Source organism: Camellia sinensis, chromosome 4, assembly GCF_055761805.1.
Source record: "Camellia sinensis isolate YWXY chromosome 4, ASM5576180v1, whole genome shotgun sequence".
NCBI classification, from domain to species: Eukaryota; Viridiplantae; Streptophyta; class Magnoliopsida; order Ericales; family Theaceae; genus Camellia; species Camellia sinensis.
Genome location: NC_138964.1, coordinates 110,993,983 through 111,021,379, shown reverse-complemented (window position 1 = coordinate 111,021,379; position 27,397 = coordinate 110,993,983). Strand labels below are relative to the sequence as shown.

The window sequence follows — 27,397 nt, the reverse complement described above, 5'->3', positions numbered from 1 at the left end:
CAATTATGTGTTGGAGATAAGAGGATGTATGGAGACAAACCTGAAAATGAAAAGTATGGTTCTTCAGTAAAGGATGATCAAATGCAGGTTGCTTGTAGAAATCCACGCAATCATATATATCTCCATAATTATTCTGTAAATGTTACAATCTTTCTGTTAATTTTTATATACAAATGTTCAATTCATGAAAGGTTGTTCACAATTTTGTGCAAAAATAATAATACCATATTCTGTATTCTCAAGTTCAGAACGTCAAATTAGATGGCTGCAATTCAAGACATCCATGATATTAGGCCTAAGATGCCTATTAATCTTTGCCATTTGATTTTCATAGAAAATGTAAGAGGACAATATTGGAATTGAATGTTCTCGAAACTAGTCTCAGGACATCCTAGGAAACGAGCTCAACTTAAATTTTTATTTATTATATTTGAGACAATAGTTTGTTGATAGATACGTGTCAACAACTTTATGTTCCGATTTATCCTTTATATGGTGATTATTAAGTTCCATAAGAGGTAGATACAAAATAAGACATTAAGTATGGGATATGATTGATTATTGAGCTCTATAAGGTGATAAGATACCAAATGAGAGATTAAGAAGCGTCTGCATTAGTAAAAACACCAAAATATTCTCCCATTATGGTCATTACATTACGTATGTATGTCTAGTGTGGAATGGGATATGATAAGATTTGACCAATTTCTCAATCCATGAACATTTCAAACTGGGACACGATATGCAATTGATAATATCAACATCAATTATGGCAAGTCTATTAATCAAATATAATTTACTCCCTTGAAACAAACATAGCAAAATTGAACTAAGGCTGTGTTTGGATGTTAGATTTATATATGAATTTGAAAAGGGAAATAGAAAACATGGGTGAAAAATGAATCAAATATAATTATACTGTACCTAACTATTCCATTTCTCTATCTAAATTCGTGATCCAAACCCAGTCTAAATGTTTCTAATAATAGTTGAGAATAAATACTTGAATAGTCTTGACTGCTGGCTTGTTGAGATGCTTAAGTCGCTCCTCCAACTCCAAATCTTCTTCTTTAGTTAAACTCCTCCAGTCTCCTTCAATTCCATTGTGTCCCACAAGGTGAGAGCATACACAGAGAAATAATACAATAGCATGTACGTCCATGGGATGATCTGGAAAATAATAAAAAAGCATAGTCAGTGATCAAAAATCACAACAATCATGCTATAATTATTTAAGGCAATTAATGAAATTACAATCGTACTATATCTATACACATAAGGTTCACATATTTTATTTTTGAACAAAATATGTTAATAGTCCTTAAAGTATGTATTTATTGTCATTTTGGTTCTTCAAGTTTTAATTTTGTCAATTTCATTATTGAAATTTCAATTTGTTCCAATTCTAAGTGTACCTTCTAAATAGCTAACGGAATGGTAATAAAATACACACATGTTCTTTAAAGTATATGTTTCTTGTCACTCGTATTACTTTGGTCCTTGAATTTTTAATTTTGTCAATTTGGTCATGAAACATTAATGAAGAAAATAAAACCCATACAATATAAGGACGAAATTGATAAAATTGATACTTGAGAGACCAATGACACAAAATACACAGTTTTAGGACCATAGTAAAATTTATAATTATTTTTTCTTAACAATTTAAACATCTGTTTTGAAATTATATTAATTTGACTCAAATTGACAATTTTGAAGGAAAATGATGAAATATATATATATATATATATATATATATATATATTTATCTGCTAGAATCAGTTATTAGTTATTAGATTAGCACCTTTAGAAATTAGCCTTCTCACCCTTTGTAAATTCAACTCTCCCCAAGAAGAGTTAAATTAGGATATTTAATCTAATAGTTGTATAAACGCCACTGGTTCAATTTCGATAGAGAAGTTGGGCTTGATAGATTGGTTGTAAATAACTCTCTTATATATTGACCCCCCAAAAAAAACCCTTAAAATTATAATAATTAAATTTATTTCCAATGAAGTAATTTATTTAAGAATTAATGAATTAAAACCTAATCTCTTGCATTGCTCCAATTTAATTTTAGTTGAAAACTGAAAATATCAATTTGACTGGATTGATGGCTAACCATTGGATTTTTTATGGAGAAAATTATACCAATGAGGTGACAAATTTATAATATAGGAAAATTCATTTTAAATTATAGATAGTCTTATCAAAGTAACTTATTATTTTAAAATGTCATTGTCATGTTATTTTAATTAAATTATTTATGTAAAATTTATTTTTGTAAATCGATTTCTTAAATTTATTTTAATAAGAGTGCGAGAGAGAATTATTATTTATTTATTTTTGATAACTTCTCTCTGTTTACAAACAAATGGTCCAATTAAAGTATAGACTAACCCAAAAAATTGTTTGGGGCAAGAAGATTTTGGAACTTAAGAACATAGAGAGAACACATCCCATTTCCCTTGCCTTGACTACCATACCAACTCCTTAGATAGTGTTTCATTCATTGGAATGATTAAAGTGGAATGAAATTATCATTCCATCAAAATATTCATTCATTTGTTTAATTAAATTAAAAAAATAATAACAAACGCATTATAAATAGAATTACCTTTCACAATTTTAAATAAATAGTCATTCCATATGAAAGACTATGGAATTACAAATAGAATTACCTTTCACAATTTTAAATAAATAGTCATTCCATATGAAAGACTATGGAATTACAATTCATTTTAATCAACCAAAAATAGAGCATAATGGTTAGCAATATTATTCTATTAGGAAGAGATTAAAAAAGACATGTCAAACTGCTAAACCAAAGTTAACCCAATAACAATGAAAATGAACAGACAAATTAAACAGGAAATATTGAGTAAATTTACAAATGCACATACAAAAATCAAGGCATAATTTGTTTCAAGTAATGATTGTCATATAAAAAAAAATGCAAGTGATTATTTGTAAGTAATTGAAGGAAAATACAATAATTTTTTATTTTTTACTTTTTTGAGTTTAGTAAAAATGGATTTAAATATACTAATTTTACAACTATTAAGCATGAATTAACACCGTTTTCTGTCAAAAAAGTATACTTGTAGGGAGAGATGTTGTGAAATGCATCTTTGCTTGACTAACATTTATTTATTTTTTCACTCTCTAATTTGGAATTCAGACTAAAACATCTTTACATTTGAAGGAAGTTATAGAAATTTCTAATTAAAATTAACAAATTATTAACTAGGAAAAAATATAATGCCATAAATCATAAACAAATACCTGAAAGACAATAGAATTCTGTCACAAGAATGATTTTGAGACCTCAATACACATGGGAATGGGAATGAAAATGGGAATGGGAATGTGTGTAGTTCAAATATATATACTAGTAAAAGAAACGGATGTCTAGCAATGCCCATTATTGTTATGGTCAATGCTAATAAATGTCTCTGGGGTATTTGATTAGCAATGCCCATTATTATTATGGTTAATGCTAATAAATGTCTCTAGGGTATTTGATAAGATGTGGTTAAGAAAAATATTATAGGTCTCAAATTTTTTACCAAACAAATGACTAAATGTCTCCTATTGACCCCACAATCATGTGAAAATCCACACTCATGTGAGATATTTCATCATTTGTTTGGTAAAAAATTTGGTATTCCTAACATTACCCATGTGTTAATAGGGAATTAGTGTGCCTATTGTGCATCAAGCATGAGAGTGCTATTGTGCATGCTTTCAGGCTCACTTTGAGTCTTATATTGATAATTCGAACTATTTATTTTTTAGTGTATACCATGAAAAACACATCTATAAATAATCAAGCTGATCTGACAACAGTAACTCTTTTATCAAAACACATTTGTACTGATAAAAATGAATAGTCAATGTTATTTTGAATATAATATTGAATATAAATATGTTTCGATTTAAGGGTTATCGTTAACCACTTATTTTATTTTTTATAAGTATATTGTACACGATATAGTCTAAAAAATAAATACTTTCAATCATTAAAATAAGAATCGGAATGAGTCTCACCGTCAGCACAACAGTGCCAGTAGTGCTTGACATATACAATAGGCACCCTAATTTTTTTTTTCTTTATTTTTTATCAGGACAATAGGCACAATAGGCACCCTAATTTTTCTTGATTTTTCTTGATTTTGGTAAATACTTTCTTGATTTTTATCAGGACAATAGGCACAATAGGCACCCTATTATTAGGCACAATAGGCACCCTAATAAATACTTTCTTGATTTTTCTTGATTTTACTATCCTATTTTATTAAATAGGATAGTATTGATTTTTCTTGATTTTAGTAACGGTCTAATTTTAAATTATTAATGCATATTTAATATTATATTAAATTTTTTTAAAATTAGTAATTTTCTATTTTTAATCTATTAATTAAGGGTAAATTACACTCCGTAGTCATGTACTTATTAAATTATTATTTTTATTAAAGATTTATACAGTAGAGTAATAAGAGGAAGATATTGACAATTGACTAAAAGTGCAAGAGTTGACTGTCACAATTTCATGCGTAGAGATCAAAGTGAGATTTAGTATAAAATACAGAGGTGTAAAGTGTAATTTATTCATTAATTAAATTAGATGCATGTAATAGTTTTGTATTTTTAATCTATTATTTAAAATTGAAGAAATACCAAGAATCATGAAATAAAGTATTATTGGTTGCTACTTATCACGTGCCCGAGAAGCACTTGGTAATTGTGAAATAATCACAATTTTTTAATAAATTTTTTTTACTAAATAATTCATCTATAATGATTTGGTAAGGGAGTTGGGCTTTATATTATTAGATTTGTAACAAATCAAAATTGACACATTTGATACTATATCATTGTGAGTATAAAAAAATTTTTGTCACTCCTAAACATTTTCTTTTACCAAAATAATCTATTCCCAACGGATCAATAATTCACCATATTTGATGTTCAAATGCACCATCGAATGCAAGTTAAATGCATCCTTTAATCTTTGTACGTTATGCCTGTTGGAAAACAGATCTTGGGATTTGAATATTTGTTTTATAATAGTGTTATTGCTTGCAGGCTGCCCAGTGTAACGTTGAAGGAAGTGAAAACGCATTTATATTGTTAACAAGCAAATGCAAACCTAATTTGTTGAACTTATCAACTTGTTTTGTTGTTTCATGGAGTGGATTAGGGTTGTTTTAATATGGAATTTCTGAATTCTCTTTGAAAGGTTATAGTTGATCAATTATGGATTAATTTTTGTTAACTGTTAGTAAATTTGTTTGATTGAAGTTCTTTTAGAACATGATTCAATGTAATGCTCATTTTTATTTTTATTTTTGGGTGAGATATATTGAAACTAGACAAATAAATCATTTGGAATGTATTACAGTAGCTATGGCAGCATCAAAAGGTTTCATGAAACCATTTTTTGAAAAAAAAAAAAAAAAGAGTCCAAATTTATCACAATTTATTTTTGTAAACTGAAATTAATAATTCCAAAAAAAAATTGTTTTGTAGAAACAATCACAGTGTTTTGAAGGTAAGATTACGGTTAAAAAAATTGTGATAAATTATAACCATAAACAATCCTACCTTCAAAGATCACACTTAGGGAGAAAAGGTTGAGATTGTTTATGAAAGATCATGATTAACCGTTATCTTTCAGTGTTTTTATAGTAGTGATAGGAGAGAAAGATTGAAGATTTTGTTAATTGTACAACAGACATATTAGCATGTAGATCAATATCTAAGCCCATTGTGCGAAAAAGTGAGGCTAGAATTGAAAATTTAGGCTTTGTTTGGTGCAGTGTTCTAACTATAATTCTACCCCTTAACGTGAACCCTCTATTTGGATACAACTTTTAAAAATTAATTCCACACCTATGTTTGAAAACTCGTCTACCCAGTCATACCCCTGGACGTCTCCCTGAAGGTTCAGCCGGTTGACCGGAACAGTATTTTTTTTTTTTTTTGCACCTGTTATTTTTATATTGTAAATAAAAATATTTTCGAAATTTTTTTAAAATTTTTTTTGTGTTTTGAGTAAAATTTTGGATTGTGTGTCTGGTTATGAATTGTAAGTTTTTGAATCAAATATCATGTCACATCGAAAATTTCAAACTCAATTCAAAACTATTTTTAAAACTCATAACCAAACAAATTTTCCACACTCAAATCATAATTTCAAAACTCACAAACTCAAAATACAACTTTATTCTCAAATTATAATTTTAAAACTCTACCAAACGCTACCTAAAAGTTTCTTAAACTCTTACGGTTTGGCTTAGATTGGACCTCTTTCAGATTTTTATGACTTTTGTGGTTAGCTCTAGGCTTTTATTAAGTTGAGAAAGGGCTTAAAAAAAGCTTCTTATAATGATCTTGCGAACCCTCTTCTGCTTATATTTCTATCATGCCATCATTCTTATTTGAACATTAAATTTGGGGGTAATTACAACCAAAAAATAAAAAATAAAAAAATTCCAATATTTAATTCTAATAACAAAATAAATCTTGAACTTTTAATTTTGTCAATTTAAATTTCAATCTTTTAATTTATTTTTCAATCTAGACCATTAGTTTACTTATATTGAGTAAAATCGACGGGAAAAATATATTTTAGTTTTTAAACTCAATATAGGTATACTTAAAATGACTAAAATACCTTCTGTAGTTGAATATAATGATTAAAATACTATTTTTTAATTAGTTTTACTGAACAAAAATAGACAAATAATTTAGATTGAAAACAAATTAAAAGTATAGGATTTAAATTACCGAAATAAAAAAATTCAAGATTTATTTTATTATACGAGTGAAGCCTTGGGATTTTTATTTTTATTTTTATTTTTTTTATAATTATTACCGCATAATTTTTTTTTCCTTGTTTTTTCAAGAACAAAGATTGTTTCCATGAAATTGGTTTTTCAAAGCTATCACTTATTTTTTTAATATTTAAATGCTATGAAATTCATATTTCATTATTTTTAATATGACCAACTAATACATTATTTTTATTAACAAAATAAACAAAATTATAACTGATTAATTCATTTTTTCGTTCTTTGCATGGGCTAAGTAATCATTTTCTAGTGCTTCTTTTAAAATCTCAAGTTCAAAACTTCTTAAGTGTAAATAATTTTTTCGGGTCAATCTATACGGGCTTTATCTTGACTTTAATTGGGACCCTGCTAGTGGTCTCCTAAATTAGTTGGTCCAATGAACCGAATATAGAGTTTTTTTTTTTTTAAAAAAAAAAAAAAATCATTTCGCAACAATTTTGACCTAGGTTCTAAAATGAAATAACATTAAATTTGAGGTGGGTAAAGAAAGAAAGCATCGGGAGATTTTTCAGCAATATTGGCAGTTTTTTCAAAAGTAGATAATTTCAACTATAAAAGTAAAGTAAATGAAGATGAAACTCTTGTATCTCTATAAAAAATAAAAATAAAAGTAGAGTGATGCTATTTCTCCTTATTTTGGTCATTGTGTTTAAGTTTGTCCATTTGGGTAAACTAGAAAAACGCTTGGACTTTTGATCCAACAAAATTGAGACTTTGATTTATGAAGTGAGTCTCCAATTAAATATAAATTAAGAAATAAGAGTGAGGATAAGTTCAAAAAAATTTGAAGTCAGTGGCAGTAAGGGGTGGAGCAGTGCATGTACAGAGTTGTTAAAAATAAAGGGACAATTACCTGTTTTATTTTCTGGCGAATGTTGCAACGCAATTTTACTGATATTTTAGATGGTTTTTCTGGGTTTTGATTATGATGATTTGAAACTACCATTTCTTAAGTGAAATTGGGAGGCAATTTTGGGGGTTTTCGTGATTTCTCTAAGATTTTCAATGGTTTTCCTGGTTGTGATTTTGTTGTTGATTGGTTCCGATTGAGAGACATGCGATGATCGTGATGAAGAGGAAGAGATGTTAAGGAAGGTTTGAAGAGAGTGGGCTGAGATCGAGGAGGAGTTTGAAGGAGGTGAGCCAGGTGATGAAGAACGCGGTAACGGAGCTGGTGAAGACAAAGGAGAGTGAAGAGAGAGCATACTGGGAGGGAAGAGAAATAGAGAGAGCGGCTGTGACTGAGGGGTTGTTTGGAAAGGGCTAGATTAGTATACTTTTTGACTTTTTATGAAAAAAATGTGAAATATGGATTGGGTTTACGTAGTATGGTAGAGAGGTGATGTAACTTAAATAAGATGATTGTGACCTAAATAGGATAATGTGCTAAAATAGCATGTGTTATTTTAGCACAGACCAAACAACTGCTGAGTAATTTTGAGGGGGTTGTAGTTAGGGCTGTGCGTGGTGTGGTTTGGGCTATTTGAGAGTAAATTACAAATTGAATGGCAGATTGACGGATTGACAAATCACGATTTAAGCGATTTTGGGTGGATTTTTAACCAATTATTAAACATTTACATAATATATAACACTAATTTGCATAATATTTTTTTATATTTTCTAATTTTATATAATATGTTTCATATATCTAAGTACTAATTTGTAACAAATTTCACATCTTAAGTCTCTCTCATACTCATTTTTACGTTGATATTTCATTGAAAATTAAAAAATATATATGTATTAACTATAGTGGAGCGGAGCAATTTAGAAGGTGGATCATAAATTTTAAAATTTAATTCACGATTAGCGAATAGAGCGGTGTGTATTGCTACGGATCGGTGCGATTTTAGCATATTGAGTGGTATTTTGCACAAGCGTAGTTGTAGTAGATATTATACATAGGCATGCATGGGTTGTAGAGTGCATAGGGATGATGTATGTATGCATACATATTGGGTTGTTTTGGGCAGTAAGTTAAAAATTGACTTTTTAATTTTTTTTTTAAACTTTTTTTTTAAAAAAACGTGTAAAAATGTAGAGACATGATGTGACTCAAAAAAAAAATTTTAAAAAAAGGTCAAAAAATTAACTTTTACCCCAATTGTGTGTGTGTGTGTGTGTTTTTTTTTTTTTTTTTTTTTTTGAATATATGTTGATTTTGTGGTTCAACTTGGATTTTAATAATAATAATAATATTATTAATATTACTTATTTTTATTTATTGATTCTATGTTTTTAATTTTATTTTACATATATATATATATATATATATATTTTGTGATACTATCCCTAGTTGTTGTTGATAATATATAATTTCTTGAGATATTTTATCAACTATTTTTGGTGTAAATTCTATATCTTTAGCAACACCAATATTTAGCAGAATTTGTAAAAAATTATGATGTTGTTGACAGTTTATGATCAATACTAGTACTTGATTACGATTTAGTGACTGATCTAGGATATAGAAATGATGATAAACACTCATAAAAAAGGAATAAAAACTGTAAGGGGGTGTTAAAGAAGAATTAAGTTAGACTATGTATCTAAGGCGTAAGACCTAAAATCCGCATTGTAGGTGCCGAGTGTTCCAGTTAGTACCGATAAAAATGGCTTAGTGACTTGTATAGTTACTATTATGAACACTAGCCCTAGAGATTTATTCATTATATTTACCACTTGATTATTTTGAAAGAATATTGTTGATTTGGAAAGATGTTTTGGAAATCTCGCATTACATTGTTTCAAAGAGAGAAAATGCGTGTTTTATCATATCATTTCACATGCATTCATCTTATGACATTGTTAAGCTTCATACATGTCTTTAAGTTTATTTCTACTAAGCTTTATGCTCACCTTACGAGGGAAACCACTTTCAGGTGAACCGGTGTGCCTCCACCAAGGTGATGACCTAGGAGGATCTTGGAGCTTGAGGCTCGCATGTATTGTTTTCTTTGGTTATTTGTTTGTAATTTAAGGCGCGGGTTTCTTTGTAACTAGGCAAGGCCTTGAAAATTTGTAGCCTTTAAGGCATTAACCTATAATAGTTTAATTTTATTCATTCTAATAAGAATTCATGTTATAGGACTAAAAGAATGTTCTGAAGCACGTGCTGGAAATGATGTTGTATAATCATATTGTTGTTGTGCTCCACATGTTAGTAATATTATACGGGAGTAGAATGTTTATTTATTTTGGGGCATTATAACTTGGTATTAGAGCGTACCAGGTTAGAATACTTTAGGTACGTAGGAAGTGGTTCTTACCAGAAAATGGTTTGTCTCGCTTGATAGAGATGTTGTATGCTCAGTATACTAAATGATAACATGCTTATGTGGCTAAGTGGGCATGAAATTGGATCCTTAGGATGTAATTTGTGTCTGTTAAACACTTGGAGGTTTCATTAGAAGGACACTTGATCAATGTTCATTCTAATAGGAATTCTTGGGGTTTCGTGGAACAAATTTTATCTTAAGAAGATAATTCGTGTGTGATTAGGTGGCTAAGTGCTTATATGGAATACATTGTGTGTTTTAATACTAGTGTATGAGATTTTGTTGGGGACGCCATTAGATGTGTGCTAAATTCGTTATGTTTGTTTTGATTAGGATGTCTAGGCGAGAAAGTAACGACTTTGCTCCTTCTACATGGGAAGAATTGAGGAAGCAATTTCTGAAGTTACACCAAGGTACTACACCTTTAACACAATTTAAGACGTGGTTTACCAATCTATCGAGGTTCGCTCCAGAGTTAGTGGAAACCGAAGAGCTCTGTTGTATGGAGTTTGAGAGTAAGTTATGTGATGAAGTTCAAGAACGGATTGCCGGGTCTTGGCATAGGAATTATTGTGCGCTTGTGGATACGGCGGCTCAGGTGGAAGCCCTCATCCTAGTCATGGGGTAGAGTGAGGAGGAAGCCACTTCAGCAACTCCTGCAACTTGGGGTTGTGGTAGACCTAGTAAGAACCAACGAAGAAGGCAAGGTTGTTGTCTCAACCAATAGTTGCACCAACGAGATCATCTAGCCAACTGGGACTTGGGGCGATCGAGTGCTCATAGGGGGAGTTGTGACAACCCCGACTTGTTATTACCTTATAATCTTTGATTAAGAAAGCCTAATAAGTAATTAAGATGAAATTCTACGTTAATTGCATGTTATATGTTATTTGTATTTATATATGTCTGTCATAGAAATATTTGTTTGTGTTTTCGTTCTGTTCTGCAAATTGAAGGCCTTATCGGCCAGAGAATACAAAATTGACTCCATTTATGCGTTATCTGGAATTTTTAGAACTTTATGGTAAATCTAATTAGAATTCGATTCAAAACCAAATAATTAAAATAAATAATGCCAATTAATTAGTCACTAATCAAACTTCATAATCAAGCCTATATAAGGCAACTTGTTGACTTAAGGCCATTAATTTACACTTTCATTTCTCATACTTTGGACTCAAGAACGTGAGAGAGAGAGAGAGAGAGAGAGAGAGAGAGAGAGAGAGAGAGAGAGAGAGAGAGAGAGAGTGTTGAGCTTGGAAACCAAAGGAGAGGAAGAAGAGTTATAGAGAATTCACGGTTTCGGACTTAGAGACTTAAACAATTAGTCAACTAGAGCTCAATTGAGAAACTAAGGTAAGAACTCAACCCTTTAGTTATATAATTGAGTTGGTTAATGCTAGGATTCAAGTGGATTAAGAGTTGAATCACAAGAATTAAGCTAAGATTGAAGAATCAAAACTCAAGCCATGCATGCATGCATATTTCATGGCATTTTAAAGTTGTTTTCCAAAGAATTTTCTCTTGCATGTCCTCATTTTGGTTTTGTTCTAAGAATTTAACATGTTTTTGAGTTAAACACCTCATCTGATCATGTTTTGAAAGCTTTGAAGCCAAGACAATTCATACATGTTGTCTTCATATTATGTTCTTTAAGTTACAAGTTTTGTTTTGTACAATTGGCAAAACTTTTGGGCTTGATTTTGCGGAATGTTTTGTAATTCATCATATACTATGAGTTTCTCAATGTTTTACCAAATTTTGGCCCAAAGAGATGTTTTGAAGCTTTGAAATTGAGTTTTGGACTTAAATCAGCAATCTGGAAATTCCAGAATTTGCATCCTCCACTCGAGCAGTGGAGTTTGTAACGCCCTCAAAATAATAACATTAAACCCATCACTATAAGCATACATTTATATACAAAAGATCCACATTTCCTCAATTCATCAGAGTACTTCATTACAAAAGTATTACACGTTAACAACAAAAGTAAATGCCCTACGGGCTTACAGCTTTCCAAGTTAACACTTGGTTACAAAGAGAGTAATGACTCGGTTACACATTAAGCCCTTGGCATTGAATTTACATGTAACACATCAAACGGAGATAAGAGAACAAAAGTCTGTCCGCCTCTAGCCTCCCAAGCTATGTCCTTGGAGATGGCATGCTACCTGAACCTGAAATGATGTTCCCATATAGGGTGAGCCACAGCCCAGCAGAGATATACTAAACCAATTATAAACAATGCCTAAAAGATTAGCAACTGAAAGATGGTCAATACTTATACCTCCATTTATATCTTATTTCAATTCCATGACAACTAAATCTATGATACAATTCAATTTTCATTTCTTATTCAACTTTGAGTTTGAAAACAAGGCTCAGTACTCTGGCCAAAACATTTGATGAGGTTATAGTTCATCACTAGAACACCTTCGAAATTCACGGTGGATACCCATTTTGATGTTATATCAATAACACACAAACTACTTCCATACTTCACAAATGATGATGATATACATTTTAGTCTTATATCAAATCAAACCATCTTTTCAATAGATAAGCATATGAGCTATATCAATACCACAACAGATAAGCATATGAGCTATATCAATACCATAACAGATAAGCATGTTACACATCAACAGATAAGCATATAAGCTGTATCCACACTTCACTAGACAAGCCTATGAGCTATATCTACGCTTCACAAAGACAAGCATATGAGCTGTATCTTCACTTTCTAGACAAGCATATGAGCTGTGTCTACGGAGTTCATCCCCCATCTCCTCCCAATCCTATCCGGTTTAGAGGTACATCCCCCATCTTCCCCTAAACCGCGGAGTACATCCCCCATCTCCTCCTCTACACAAGCAATGCATATAAACACAAAGGTTCTATACACAATATAACGCATGTAAACATAGAATCACGTACTCAATCAATCAATACATAAATTTAATGTATTCTACTAACCGTCTACACATAATGCATATAAACACATTGGTCATATACACAATCACTCAATACATACAGTTAATGTATTCTGTCAACCGTCATACTCTATGACACATCCGATTGATTAGCTTTAGTTTGCCTAATCATCATGCATTGTCTACAACAATCAACACTACCCTTCACCGGTAGCCCAAAGCAATTATTTCTAAGCAGGAAATAAATGCACAAATGGATAATATATCAACATTTCAACTAGATGAGCAATAAAAGATTCATCTACACTCTTTAGTCACATACATTCCCAATTTTAACATTCTCAATTCAATTCCTCATTTTCTTCAATTAATCGTATGCATTAATTAATTAATCCAATTAGGGCAAATCACCATAGTTCACAAAACAACCCTAAGGTTCCATTTCCATTAATGTCCCAACATTAATCTCATTTCTCTATGCCTAACATGCATATAGGTTTATATATTTAAAACCCCAACTTTTGTAAAATTACACAAAGGCCTAAACTTTCTCAAAATTACCCAACAACCCCCAACATATCAAAATGCTAAAATTCAAAGACAAAGCTCATAAGATGGAGTAGGTTATCCCTACCTCGAATGATGGGGCTCAACGAAGGAGATGAAGAAACGGCAATGCTCCAAATCCCGAAATTTTCAGATTAGAAGATAGCCCTCGACGATCAACACAACTTTTGTAAAGGCCCAAGGTGAGAAAACAACTCCTACTAGATCAATTCTAAGAGAGAAGTTAGGGTTTTAGAGTGAGGTGCTCTCCAATGGAGGTTTTGAAAAAGTAAGAGAGAGAAAGGAAATCAAAAAGTGATCAAAAAAGTGATTTCACGGACTGATATAAAAACAGGTCCGCTCGAGCGTACAACACCCCGCTCGAGCGTCAGACACAGGTTCACGCTCGAGCGTCCCAAGATCCGCTCGAGCGCCGGATGCACTCTCCCAGAATTTTCTGCAGATGTCCAAAATGCTGAGAGAAGGAAATTCACGCTCGAGCGTCCAAACGTCCGCTCGAGCGGAAAGGCCGCAACAAAATCCCGCTCGAGCGTCAAATATCCGCTCGAGCGGAAAGACCAAAACCTGGGCAAAAATTCTAAGTTTTTAAACACGACCAACTTATTCCCAACTTGTCCAACACAACCCAAAACTCTAATTAAAAGAGTAGGGGATAGAAATGAGGATAAGACAACAACGAATCTACGGAACCGAGTCCGGATTACAGTTAACCAACAACAGGAAATACCGGGATCGCTATAACCTCCCCCCCTTAAAGAATTTCGTCCCCGAAATTAAGGGTACGCCAAAACACAAGGCCAACAGATCACAGAGTATTCAATAATCGAGTCCCAAGGAAAGAAATTACTTTCACAACCAACCTCCAACTCACTCTTACCAAGGAAGAGACTAACCAAGGGAACACATTTTAAATGACCATACCTTAGGTACGCAAGCCTCAACAAACCAAACCTCCCCCGAAACAATTCACCAACAACCGACTAGCACCCCAAGCTAAGTCACTACTCAACAACACGACCAAAGCAAATCTTTAGAGTAGATAGTAAGAAAACATTTTCTTGTTCAAGAGGCATTTCTCAAAGATGTTTAAATTTTCAACGTTAACGTTCCGGGATAAATCTTGCGTTTTCCATACGAAAACTCAAAAGCTTTGTAAATTTTTTTTTTTTTTTTTTTTTTTCACAAATACGGTGTTATCCAAATGCAGAGTTATCCACAGTTTATTTGTCAAAAAGATTAATCTAGAATTCTTTAAAATCCTTGAATTTAAATCAATTTTTTTAACAACGCCCCCAGATGGTCCAAACACCGGGAAAATTTTGTTTTCCATTTCTTTCCAAAACAGCACTATCCACAACCATCACTCACACAGTGATGTCACAACCGACATAGAATATAACATTTCTATAATGATGGTTAATAGAAATAACAACAGTACTAACAACACATAAGGCATAAGAAAATCATGGTTTTGCGATTTTCATACATACATACATACTGTATAAAAAGCCAATCATTCACAATGATCAATCAATACATATATTAGATGTATCATTCCAACCGTCAGATTCAACGACAAAACATGTCCGATTAGTTTCAGTTTTCCCTAATCAACATACAAAATTTACAACAAACGAGACTAAACTCAAGGTGACTAATGCCAACCCACAGCCCGATACCAACAAGCTAACTAATCAATCTTATAAACTTTACATTCCGTAACCCACACACTGACGTGCCGCTAAAACCACTAACCCCAACCACGGAGTTCTCTACACAAACCACAAATCTTGGAATCTCACCGGATCTCCTAAAATTGAACCGCATTAACACTGCGTCTAAGGGAATCACCAACCCCCACCATGATTATCTAGCAAGCTTGCTCGCCTCCTTGACTGAAGACTGACATGGTCAACCTCAATCACAACACGAACGCTACCCCTACACAACCAATGGGGTCACCACGGACTCACTGACTAGCAAGACCCAAAACACGAACCAACATACAGGTACCATTCCCACTAACTCGAGATACAAATCTCACATTCCTTTGAACATTCTCACATAATCTTACCAACACCACGCAACTCGTGAAACCATCACATCTAACACATACAACCGCACTAGGCAAAACCTCCTTATTTGCAAGCCCCCAATGTTACCGCTAGACAACCACCATGACTCAAACCCCGACACCACTACATGTCACCGACAAGGCTTTCAAGGATTCACTCCTCTAACTATCCAGCAGAGTAAAGGTTCTCGCCCTCCTCACTATTAATCCACGTCTCTATCTGCGAACACCATACCACTGTGACTCCATCCACAGGTCACACTCTAACCACGAGTTATATACCCAATTAACCCTTCTGATAACATCCTCTGACCTGACCAGTGCTAAGGTACGAACCTATCACATTCGACCCAAATAAAGGAATTTGGAAGCTTAGGGAAACACCCATTATACTACTGCCCAAGATATAGTACCAGCTACCCACAACACATCGCTCTCGATACAACAATCACAACCTTACATAGGGACTAACATCCCCTCACTTCAAAACGGCCAATCAGTACACCTGCAATCTCGGTAACGTTACTCACCACGAAGGTACACGTCTAACCTTAACAAAATTATGCGTTATGCCCCCGTAGGACACCATATCAAATACGTGTTACATCTAGTACTAATCGCACACTTCACATCCTCTCGAGTTCACCCGACAGTAGACCGAAATCTACGCCACACAAAAAATTTTAAATGGGTAGTACCCAAGAAATTCCTCACACTTTGTAAGTAAAACAGTTCTCGCTCCAATATTGCCTTGGCTAGGACACGCACCCCTCAGTGGTTCTTTCAAATTTTGAAAACATGGCTCCTCAGCCCTCATCTTTCCCAAATCAAGTCACATGCTTAATACAAAAAAAAAAAAAATTTATGGTTTTACAGCAACTTTACACATTAATAAAACTTCAGAGCTACAGCATGCTCCAATTCACCCATTCCAAGGAAATTAACAAACAAAGCACATATGTATACATATAGATAAACAAACAGTTTAGATGTTTCAACATTCCCAAAACACATTGGTTACACAACGGAACCCAATGATCACAAACGATAATTCACCGATTACAAAACAGATTAGCCAAAACAAAACCATCCCATCAGTATTACTACTATTACCGTCCCTTGCTGGACCATCGAAGTTGGTCATCCCCAAACATAAGATAACCTACGAGCTTACAAGCCACGGACAAGAACTACTGACGTGCCCCCTCTGTCCACACCTGGAACAACTACAAACCTCCCCAACTGGGGCCAGGGAACTCGACTCTACTGAGGCCCTCGTAGTCTGGCCTGCTAGTCCCCCAAAACGATACTGTTCCTGCCCGGTTGAATGAAACTGAGCCTGGCTAGGTTGTAAAATCCCCAAAGAAGCCCCCGGCTGAGTACAGAAACGTCGAATGTGACCCGGCTGGTTACACATCCAACAAGTAGGCGGTGCCTGAGCACGAGACTGGTTCAGAATCTGGGCTGATGAAGGCCCTAATGACTGCTCCCCCACTATATGTTCGATTGGCCCAATACCCGGCTGGCTAGAAGATTCTGGTGGTGCAACTACTGTTCGAACTGACAAACCAGCCCCCTTCCTTTGTGGGCAAACTGAAACCTTGTGGCCCAGTAGACCACATCTGAAACAAAAGACGCCCCTCTGCTTACTTTCTCCCGAACCCAAATCCGACACTGGAAGGGTAGTTCTAGCCCGACCTCCCTGCTGCGAGTTTAAACCCCTTTGCCTCTTACTGGGCCTAGAGTACCTATAAACCGTAGGAGTCCCCACAATGGCTTCCTTCCTATCCTGGCCAACACCCATCACTACGGGCTCTTCCCTATCTTGTCCCATAGCTAACACCGCTGCCTCAACATGAGCAGCCGCCTCAACAAGCACACTATATTTTTTTTGCCAAGACCCCGCTATCCTCACACGGATGTCGTCACGCAGCTTACTCTCAAACTCAAAACAACGCAAGTCCTCCGTCTCCACCAATTCTGGAGCAAACCTCGACAGGTTAGCAAACCATCTTTTGAACCGCACCAAAGGTGTAGTACCTTGGCGTAACTCCACAAACTGTTTCCGCAACTCAGCCCGAGCGGAAGGAGGGAAATCGCAACTTCCTCGCCTAGGCATCCTAGTAGAAGTAACAGAGACACGTTAGCACACTCATATATGTGCCGAAGCTAAACACTCACGTCCTAATACATGGACAACTGTAATGCACTCCACCTAAGCACATAAGCACATAAGCATTTACGAATTTCATTTCCGGATAATGATAGTCCCGAGGCGTTACTAGAGTTCCGGTTAGAAACAACATTGATCAAGTGCCTTTCCAACAGGACTCCCAGAAACCCAAGGATCCAATCAACATCCTAGAAACTAAATCCCATACCCACATAGTCACATAAGCATGCTATCAATTAAGCACATAGCATATGACACTACATCTAAGTCTCTATCAAGCGAGACAAACCCATTGTGATCCTAATCACTTCCCACGTACCCAAAGTATTCGAACCCGGTACGCTCTGATACCAAGTTGTAACGCCCTCAAAATAATAACATTAAACCCATCACTATAAGCATACATTTATATACAAAAGATCCACATTTCCTCAATTCATCAGAGTACTTCATTACAAAAGTATTACACGTTAACAACAAAAGTAAATGCCCTACGGGCTTACAGCTTTCCAAGTTAACACTTGGTTACAAAGAGAGTAATGACTCGGTTACACATTAAGCCCTTGGCATTGAATTTACATGTAACACATCAAACGGAGATAAGAGAACAAAAGTCTGTCCGCCTCTAGCCTCCCAAGCTATGTCCTTGGAGATGGCATGCTACCTGAACCTGAAATGATGTTCCCATATAGGGTGAGCCACAGCCCAGCAGAGATATACTAAACCAATTATAAACAATGCCTAAAAGATTAGCAACTGAAAGATGGTCAATACTTATACCTCCATTTATATCTTATTTCAATTCCATGACAACTAAATCTATGATACAATTCAATTTTCATTTCTTATTCAACTTTGAGTTTGAAAACAAGGCTCAGTACTCTGGCCAAAACATTTGATGAGGTTATAGTTCATCACTAGAACACCTTCGAAATTCACGGTGGATACCCATTTTGATGTTATATCAATAACACACAAACTACTTCCATACTTCACAAATGATGATGATATACATTTTAGTCTTATATCAAATCAAACCATCTTTTCAATAGATAAGCATATGAGCTATATCAATACCACAACAGATAAGCATATGAGCTATATCAATACCATAACAGATAAGCATGTTACACATCAACAGATAAGCATATAAGCTGTATCCACACTTCACTAGACAAGCCTATGAGCTATATCTACGCTTCACAAAGACAAGCATATGAGCTGTATCTTCACTTTCTAGACAAGCATATGAGCTGTGTCTACGGAGTTCATCCCCCATCTCCTCCCAATCCTATCCGGTTTAGAGGTACATCCCCCATCTTCCCCTAAACCGCGGAGTACATCCCCCATCTCCTCCTCTACACAAGCAATGCATATAAACACAAAGGTTCTATACACAATATAACGCATGTAAACATAGAATCACGTACTCAATCAATCAATACATAAATTTAATGTATTCTACTAACCGTCTACACATAATGCATATAAACACATTGGTCATATACACAATCACTCAATACATACAGTTAATGTATTCTGTCAACCGTCATACTCTATGACACATCCGATTGATTAGCTTTAGTTTGCCTAATCATCATGCATTGTCTACAACAATCAACACTACCCTTCACCGGTAGCCCAAAGCAATTATTTCTAAGCAGGAAATAAATGCACAAATGGATAATATATCAACATTTCAACTAGATGAGCAATAAAAGATTCATCTACACTCTTTAGTCACATACATTCCCAATTTTAACATTCTCAATTCAATTCCTCATTTTCTTCAATTAATCGTATGCATTAATTAATTAATCCAATTAGGGCAAATCACCATAGTTCACAAAACAACCCTAAGGTTCCATTTCCATTAATGTCCCAACATTAATCTCATTTCTCTATGCCTAACATGCATATAGGTTTATATATTTAAAACCCCAACTTTTGTAAAATTACACAAAGGCCTAAACTTTCTCAAAATTACCCAACAACCCCCAACATATCAAAATGCTAAAATTCAAAGACAAAGCTCATAAGATGGAGTAGGTTATCCCTACCTCGAATGATGGGGCTCAACGAAGGAGATGAAGAAACGGCAATGCTCCAAATCCCGAAATTTTCAGATTAGAAGATAGCCCTCGACGATCAACACAACTTTTGTAAAGGCCCAAGGTGAGAAAACAACTCCTACTAGATCAATTCTAAGAGAGAAGTTAGGGTTTTAGAGTGAGGTGCTCTCCAATGGAGGTTTTGAAAAAGTAAGAGAGAGAAAGGAAATCAAAAAGTGATCAAAAAAGTGATTTCACGGACTGATATAAAAACAGGTCCGCTCGAGCGTACAACACCCCGCTCGAGCGTCAGACACAGGTTCACGCTCGAGCGTCCCAAGATCCGCTCGAGCGCCGGATGCACTCTCCCAGAATTTTCTGCAGATGTCCAAAATGCTGAGAGAAGGAAATTCACGCTCGAGCGTCCAAACGTCCGCTCGAGCGGAAAGGCCGCAACAAAATCCCGCTCGAGCGTCAAATATCCGCTCGAGCGGAAAGACCAAAACCTGGGCAAAAATTCTAAGTTTTTAAACACGACCAACTTATTCCCAACTTGTCCAACACAACCCAAAACTCTAATTAAAAGAGTAGGGGATAGAAATGAGGATAAGACAACAACGAATCTACGGAACCGAGTCCGGATTACAGTTAACCAACAACAGGAAATACCGGGATCGCTATAGAGTTTGTGCTCTAGTGGAGAATGCGAGCTCCTAGTACTTTTGCAGAGTTTGGGGGTTGGCTCAAGTGGCAGAACCTGTGCTCAAGCGACCACCCTTATTTTTGACCTCCGCTCGAACGACCGAAGTTACGTTCAAGCGTAAAATGAGAGCTTTCAGAAGTTTTACAGGCTTTTGCAGACCGCTCCAGCGTAGAAAGTTATGTTTGAGCAGAGACCATATTTACTCAGTCTTTGGCTCAAGCGTTCGTCGAGCGAAAAAATCATGCAACTAGTACTTTTGCAGACTTTGTAGACTACTCGAGCAACCGAAGTTGCGCTCGAGGGGACTACCCTGTTTTTGAAAATTTGACCAAGTGTTTCAAGTTACATTTTGGCATCCTCATTGCATTCTAGGAATTTCTAAGTCTTAATTAAGACACAATAATGAAGATAAGGATTAGAAACACAGCAAGATAGAAAAGAAATGAGTTAAGTGTTTTATGAGCGTGTGTTTTCATGTGTATCTGTTATGTGTTTGTGTAGCTCGCGCGCCATAGATTGTTGATTCGACTATTTGACTCTTCTGCTATTGGAGCTATCTGTGAGTAACAACTCTGTAAAGTTATGTTTGATTATAATTATTTTTTGACTGAAATGATATGATATGTTTTCTAAAATTCTATTTTATGAATCATGAATGAATGTCCATTTTTCTGAAATGTATTTGTGGCATCCTTAGTTCATGTGGCCCTCGCTCGAGGGTAACAATATTGTGGCCAATATGCACGTGGCCCTCGCCCTTGGGTAACAATACCATGGCTTATGTTCATGTGGCCCTTGCCTAGGGATAACAATACCGCGGCTTATGTTCACGTGGCCCTCTCTTGGGTGTAACAATACCATAGCTATTTGTGCACAAAGATATTGACCTTTAAGGTCGTCGGTACCGACTATGCATGTGAGTCTTATGACCAATCTGATCTAATAGCTAATGGATGTTCTACATATAACTGCTTATGAAATATGTATAAGTATGTGAATCTAAATCTATTTTTGATATGAACTCTAATTTCTGAATCTATTTTTGACCTCATTTATAACTCCCTTACTCTGTTGTTATTCACTGGGCTCCAGCTCATTCTATTATTTATGTATGTAGGTGATCAGGAGCGGGACCAGGCTCAATGAGGTTGCCTGGAGTTCTTTTCTATCAGTTAACTTTTGTGCCTCCAGAGGAGGTTCTCGTTTGAGATGTGATCAAGTTTTTGTGAATCAAGTTTAAGACTTGCATTTTCTTATGTTTCGTCTGAATTAGTTTTTGTAAGACTTGTATTTGTGGGTTTTGGTGACATAAGACTAATGTAATTATGACGTCACGTATTGTATATAAATATAAGTTTTAAATTCCTATCCCGTGTATGTCGGCACAGCTCAATGGACTATGTATGTTTTATATATTTACTTCCGCAGCCCCTTATTAGGTGTTAATCTGTTCAGATGCCTTTGGTAATCCCAGGATTACTGGCCGATTACGGCACTAAATCTATCAGAGTAGGTTTGGGCCGTGACAGGAGTAATCATTGGGATCCTTACTAGTTCAGACTTCGTACCAGTCACGAATTCGGGGACCACCTATTTGCTATGCATGTAATCAACTGGGTCATACTAAGCGTTTTTGTATGAAACTGGGGACTTCTTTGGGTATTCTGCAATCTAGTCGGGTTCAGCCTTATCCGTCTGGGCAGGGGCGATACCAATACCAAAACTAAGTAGGCCAGACTTCGAGAGCCTTTGGAGGGTTAAACTTTTATCCTCAAACTGAGGAGATGCGTGTTTGTTTCAAGTGTGGCCAGCTGGGTCACGTCAGTAGCTCTTGTCCTTGGCATCATTGTTCTTGGAGGGTTCCGAGGGTTGAGAATAACCCATCATAGCTCTTGTCCTTGTCTAGTTAGGAATGTGATAGCAGTGGTGGCGGATGGATAGTTGTTTTTGGTAATTAGTTTTGGTTATCTTGTTTTGTGACTAGAGGGCAAATGGTTGTAATTATTATGTAGTCGTTTTGTTTTGTAACCGGTATGATGTGGACCGTTGGAGGGCAAATGATTTTCGTTTATGTATATATGGTGGGTTGTTTATTTTATGAGTTGGATATGTTGTGATTTTGAGTTTTCCTTAATGTGATGAGTCGTTGTGGAATTTAGAAATTTTCATATTGACGTGTATGAACTATTGCGTTTTGAATTAGGAATGCGATGGCCGGAGAGCCTTATTTTGACTTAGGGATTGTTTACTGTGCTAAATAATTTGTGTTTGGTTGAAATTGATTTAGAATGGGTGGACAATAGAGTTGGTTGTGGAAGATGGGCATTTTGAGGGTCATTATGATTAGTTAGAATATTGCGAGGGTGGAGTCATACTAGTCAGTATGTTCGGTTTGGTTGATATTGGCTTATGTTATAAGTTTTAATTTATTGCAGTGGAGGCTTGTTGGAAGAGCAAGAGGGTTGTGTCTTGTAGTGACAGGAGTGGTGTTGTGATTGTTGTCGGATGCATGTAGATTGGCGTGGGCAGTGAGCCTATCATGGACCTCATCGATCTGCGATGTAGTGTGGTTGTATGTGATTGTGTTGGTGGTGTATATTGTTCTGCGAAGGGGAATTGGGGGTTTCGGCCCCAAGAGTCCACTTCAGACTTAAGAGGGTGTGGGAGAGGTTGTAAAACCCCCATATAAGGGTGTTTGGTGTTGGAGTATTATTGTTTTGGTACTAAGTGAGGAGAGTGGTTGAATGAATAAAGTATGAGTCTAATGGGTTTGTCACGATCCAAACCCACTCCTACAGGTTTAGTGTCATAACCGGCCAGTAATCCTCGGATTACCGAAGGCCTCTGACCTAATTAGCAAAATATAAGGGGCTAGTGGAAGCAAACAGAGAAACATACATAGTCCATTGAGCTATGTAAACATACACGGGATAGAAATTTGAAAACTTATAATATACATAGGTGTGACGTCATAAATACAGTAGTCTACGTCAGTTTCGTTATAGATAAAGAAAAAAGGGACTGAGCCCAATATACAAATAAACAAGAAACTTGTTTTGAATCCAAAAGTAAACAAAGCCTTTTACGTTCACAAAATAGGACCACAAGAAACTCAGAACCTCCTCGGGAGGCACAAAGCCTGGCTGACAAACCAAAACTCCATATTATCAATTCTGAGTCTGGTCACATGCCTGGTCGCCTACAAACATAAATAATAGAGTGAGCTGGAGCCCAATGAATAATAACAGAGTAAAGGTTTTAATGAATGATGTCCAGAACAGATTCCACACCTTTTACGATATTAGCTACAAAATCATATTCGTATCAGAAACAGAATCATAATCATATTCACATTCAAATCATGTGCAGTACATCCATTAGCATTAATATATTCCTATGGTCAAGCATATCAAGTTCCATAATGGAACCTCCGGTGCCAGGTAACATACCTCACACATGAGCCACAATATTATTCCCCCGGGCAAGGGCCTGGCCACGGTATTATTCCCCCGGGGGAGGGCCTCATGATCGTAAGCCACAACACTATTTCCCCTGGGTGAGGGCCTCTGCTAAGGATACCGCATAAACATGTCAAAGAAGTGGAGCGTCATTCATGTAATTATAACATATCCTTTTGTATTGTTAAAACAGTTCATGTCGTACCATAATGTTCAAAAAGTACTTTATAACGAACATAGCTTTACTAAGTTATTACTTACAATAATTGCACAGATAACTTTGGTAGTAACCAATAGATCAACAGCTCACAGCGCGTGACCTATGCAAACATAACAGATTCACAGATTAAAACACACACTTGGACAGTGCTTAACCTATTTCATTTCGTTCTTAGTGTGTTTCTATCCCTTAACCTCATTATTTTCTCTTAATCATGGCCTAGGAATGCCTAGGATGCAATGGGGATGCTAAAATGTACTTGAAAACACTTAAGCAAACATGCTGAAAATGGGGGCCCCGCTCGAACAAGCGTCCAAACATGTGAGAGGTCGCTCAAGCGCAACTTCCTTAGCTCAAGTGGTCTGTAAACTCAGTAAAAGTACTGGTTGTGTGAATTTTTAGCTCGACAGTCGCTCGAGTATGAGACTGAGGTCCTCGCTCGAGCGCAACTATTGTCGCTCAAGCAGTCTGCAAAACATGAAAACTTCTGGGAGCATGCATTTTATGCTCAAGCCAACTTTTGGTCGCTCGAGTTGGCTCGAGCAAGAGTGCTAAAGAAAGAGTGGTTGCTCAAGCGCAAGTTCTGTCGCTCGAGCAGAGTGCAGAATTTTGGAATTTCCATATTGCACTCCCAAGTTCAAAACTCGAAGTCAAAACTTTAAAATGCACCCTTTGGGCCTCAAAACTTGAGAAAACATGTCTAAACTTGTCCAACATCATGAAATCAAAACCATTTCGCCAAATCAAGGCCCAAAAGCCTGCCAATTTCTCAAAATTCAACTTGAAACTTAAGAATATGATGTGAACATGACATGCATGAATTGTCATGACTTTTAAGCTTTCAAATCATGATCTAACAAGGTTAAATGGAATGAAACTTCATGAATTTTTAAAACTAAGGTGAAATAATAACGTGCATGAGGAAATTTCTTGGAAACAACTTCAAAATGCATGAAATGTACATGCATGCATGATTTAACTTAATTCCCTTAATTCTAGCTCAATTCTTGTAATTCATCTCCCAATTCCCATGAATGCTACTATTAGCTATTTCAATTACATAATTAAAAGGTTGAGTCCTTACCTTAGCTTCTCAATTGAATGTTAGATAGCTAATTGTTTAAGTTTCCAAGCCAAAACAAGTTCTTCTAATTTCCTACAATCCTCTAGTTGAATTCAAGTCTTCCTTTTCTCTCTCTTTCTTTCTCACGTTTGATCTCAAAAGATGAGGGAATGAGAGTGTAAAGTGTATAGGAAGTGCTAGGGGTGGCCTTATATAGGCTTGATTAAGAAATGTAATCAATGACTAATTAAGTGACATTAATTATTCTAATTGAATTCATTCTGAATCATATTTTAATTAAACCTACCATAAAATTCTAAAAATTTCAACTTACACTAAATTCAAGTCAATTTTGTGATCGGATGCCGATAAGGCCTTCAATTCACAGCACCAAACAGAAACAGAAACAGATATTTCTATAGCAGACAGATATAAACACACATAATGCAATGCACATGTAATTAACTCAGGATTTCATCTTAATTACTTATTAGGCATACTTAATCATGGCTTAACAGTTAATCATGGGTCAGGATTGTTACAGTCTTCCCCCCTTAAAGAGTTTGGTCCTTCAAACTCGAGTTACCTTCATTTTGGCAGAACACCAGATCCAGCGGAAACAAGTCAACATATCTTTTCATCATATCTTCTTTAGTTTACCAAGTTGCATAGGTCCCTCCGTGGTTTTTCCAATCAACCTTTACCAGTGGGATTTCCTTGTTCCTCAGTCTTTTGATTTGACGGTTAACAATCTGTATTGGCCTCTCTTCATACATATTGTCATCTTTCAGAAGCATATGAGTTGGTTCAATCACAAGGAATGGATCTCTTAGATAGTCTCAAAGCATTGAGATATGAAAAACATTGTGCATATGTTCCATGACCGGCAGTAAGGCTACCCGATACGTCACCGAATTGATCTTCTTAAGAATTTCATATTGCCCAACATATCTCGGTGCTAGCTTGCCTTTTACACCAAACCGTGTCTGGCCTTTCATTGGAGTCACTTTTATGAACACATGATCTCCGATCTCATATTCTCTGTCTCTTCTCTGGACATCTGTATAACTCTTTTGGCGACACTGTGCAATTTTCAAACGTTGTTGGATCAATTTCACCTTTTCAGTTGTTTCTTGCATAAGTTCGAGTACCAACAATGGTCTATCACCTACCTCAGCCCAGCAAATCGGAGATTGACACTTCTGACCGTATAGAGCCTCATAAGAAGCCATTCCAAGACTAGAATGATAGTTGTTGTTATACACAAACTCGGCCAGAGGAAGATAAGCCTCCCAATTCCCTTGGAAATCCAATACACACATCCATAACATATCTTCCAAAGTTTGATTGGTTCATTCAGATTGGCCGTCTGTCTGTGGGTGATAGGCACTACACAATCACAGTTCTGTTCCCAAAGCATGTTGCAAACTTTTCCAGAATCTTGACATGAACTTCGAATCTCTATTAGATACAATGGATACTGTCACACCATGTAATCTCACAATCTCATTCATATAAATGTTAGCTAATTTATCAGCATTATAAAAAGTTTTCACAGGCAGAAAATGAGTAGACTTAGTCAAACAGTCAACAATGACCCAAATAGAATCCATACCTCAAGAGGAGTGAGGCAATCCGACAATGAAGTCCATCATGATATGCTCCTACTTCCATTCTGGTATTAGAAGCGACTAAAGTAATCCAGCAGGTCGTTGATGTTCAGCTTTTGCCTGTTGACAATGTTAGCATCTAGTCACAAAATCAGCAATGGCTTTCTTCATTCCCGACCACCAGAAATTTTGTTTCGAGTCATGGTACATTTTTGTATTCCCCGGATGCATAGCAAATTTTGAATTATGGCCTTCAGTTATAAAGCGTTTCCTCAAATTAGAACAATTCGGTACATAAAGTCTATTATGAAATTTCAACACACCACTTTCAATCACAAATCCTAGCCTCGATTTTTAGTTAATTTCATCAATAACTCTCTTCAAAAACTCATCTTAAAGTTGTCACT

The 27,397-nt window shown here is 35.5% G+C and overlaps 2 protein-coding genes across 2 annotated transcripts in view; both read right to left on the bottom strand.

Annotated features, from left to right (window-relative positions):
* Positions 1 to 27,397, bottom strand: part of LOC114295718 (protein ZINC INDUCED FACILITATOR-LIKE 1) — a 220,542-nt gene that overhangs the window by 171,075 nt on the left and 22,070 nt on the right. The window lies entirely within an intron of this gene.
* Positions 1 to 27,397, bottom strand: part of LOC114285467 (uncharacterized) — a 207,354-nt gene that overhangs the window by 176,391 nt on the left and 3,566 nt on the right.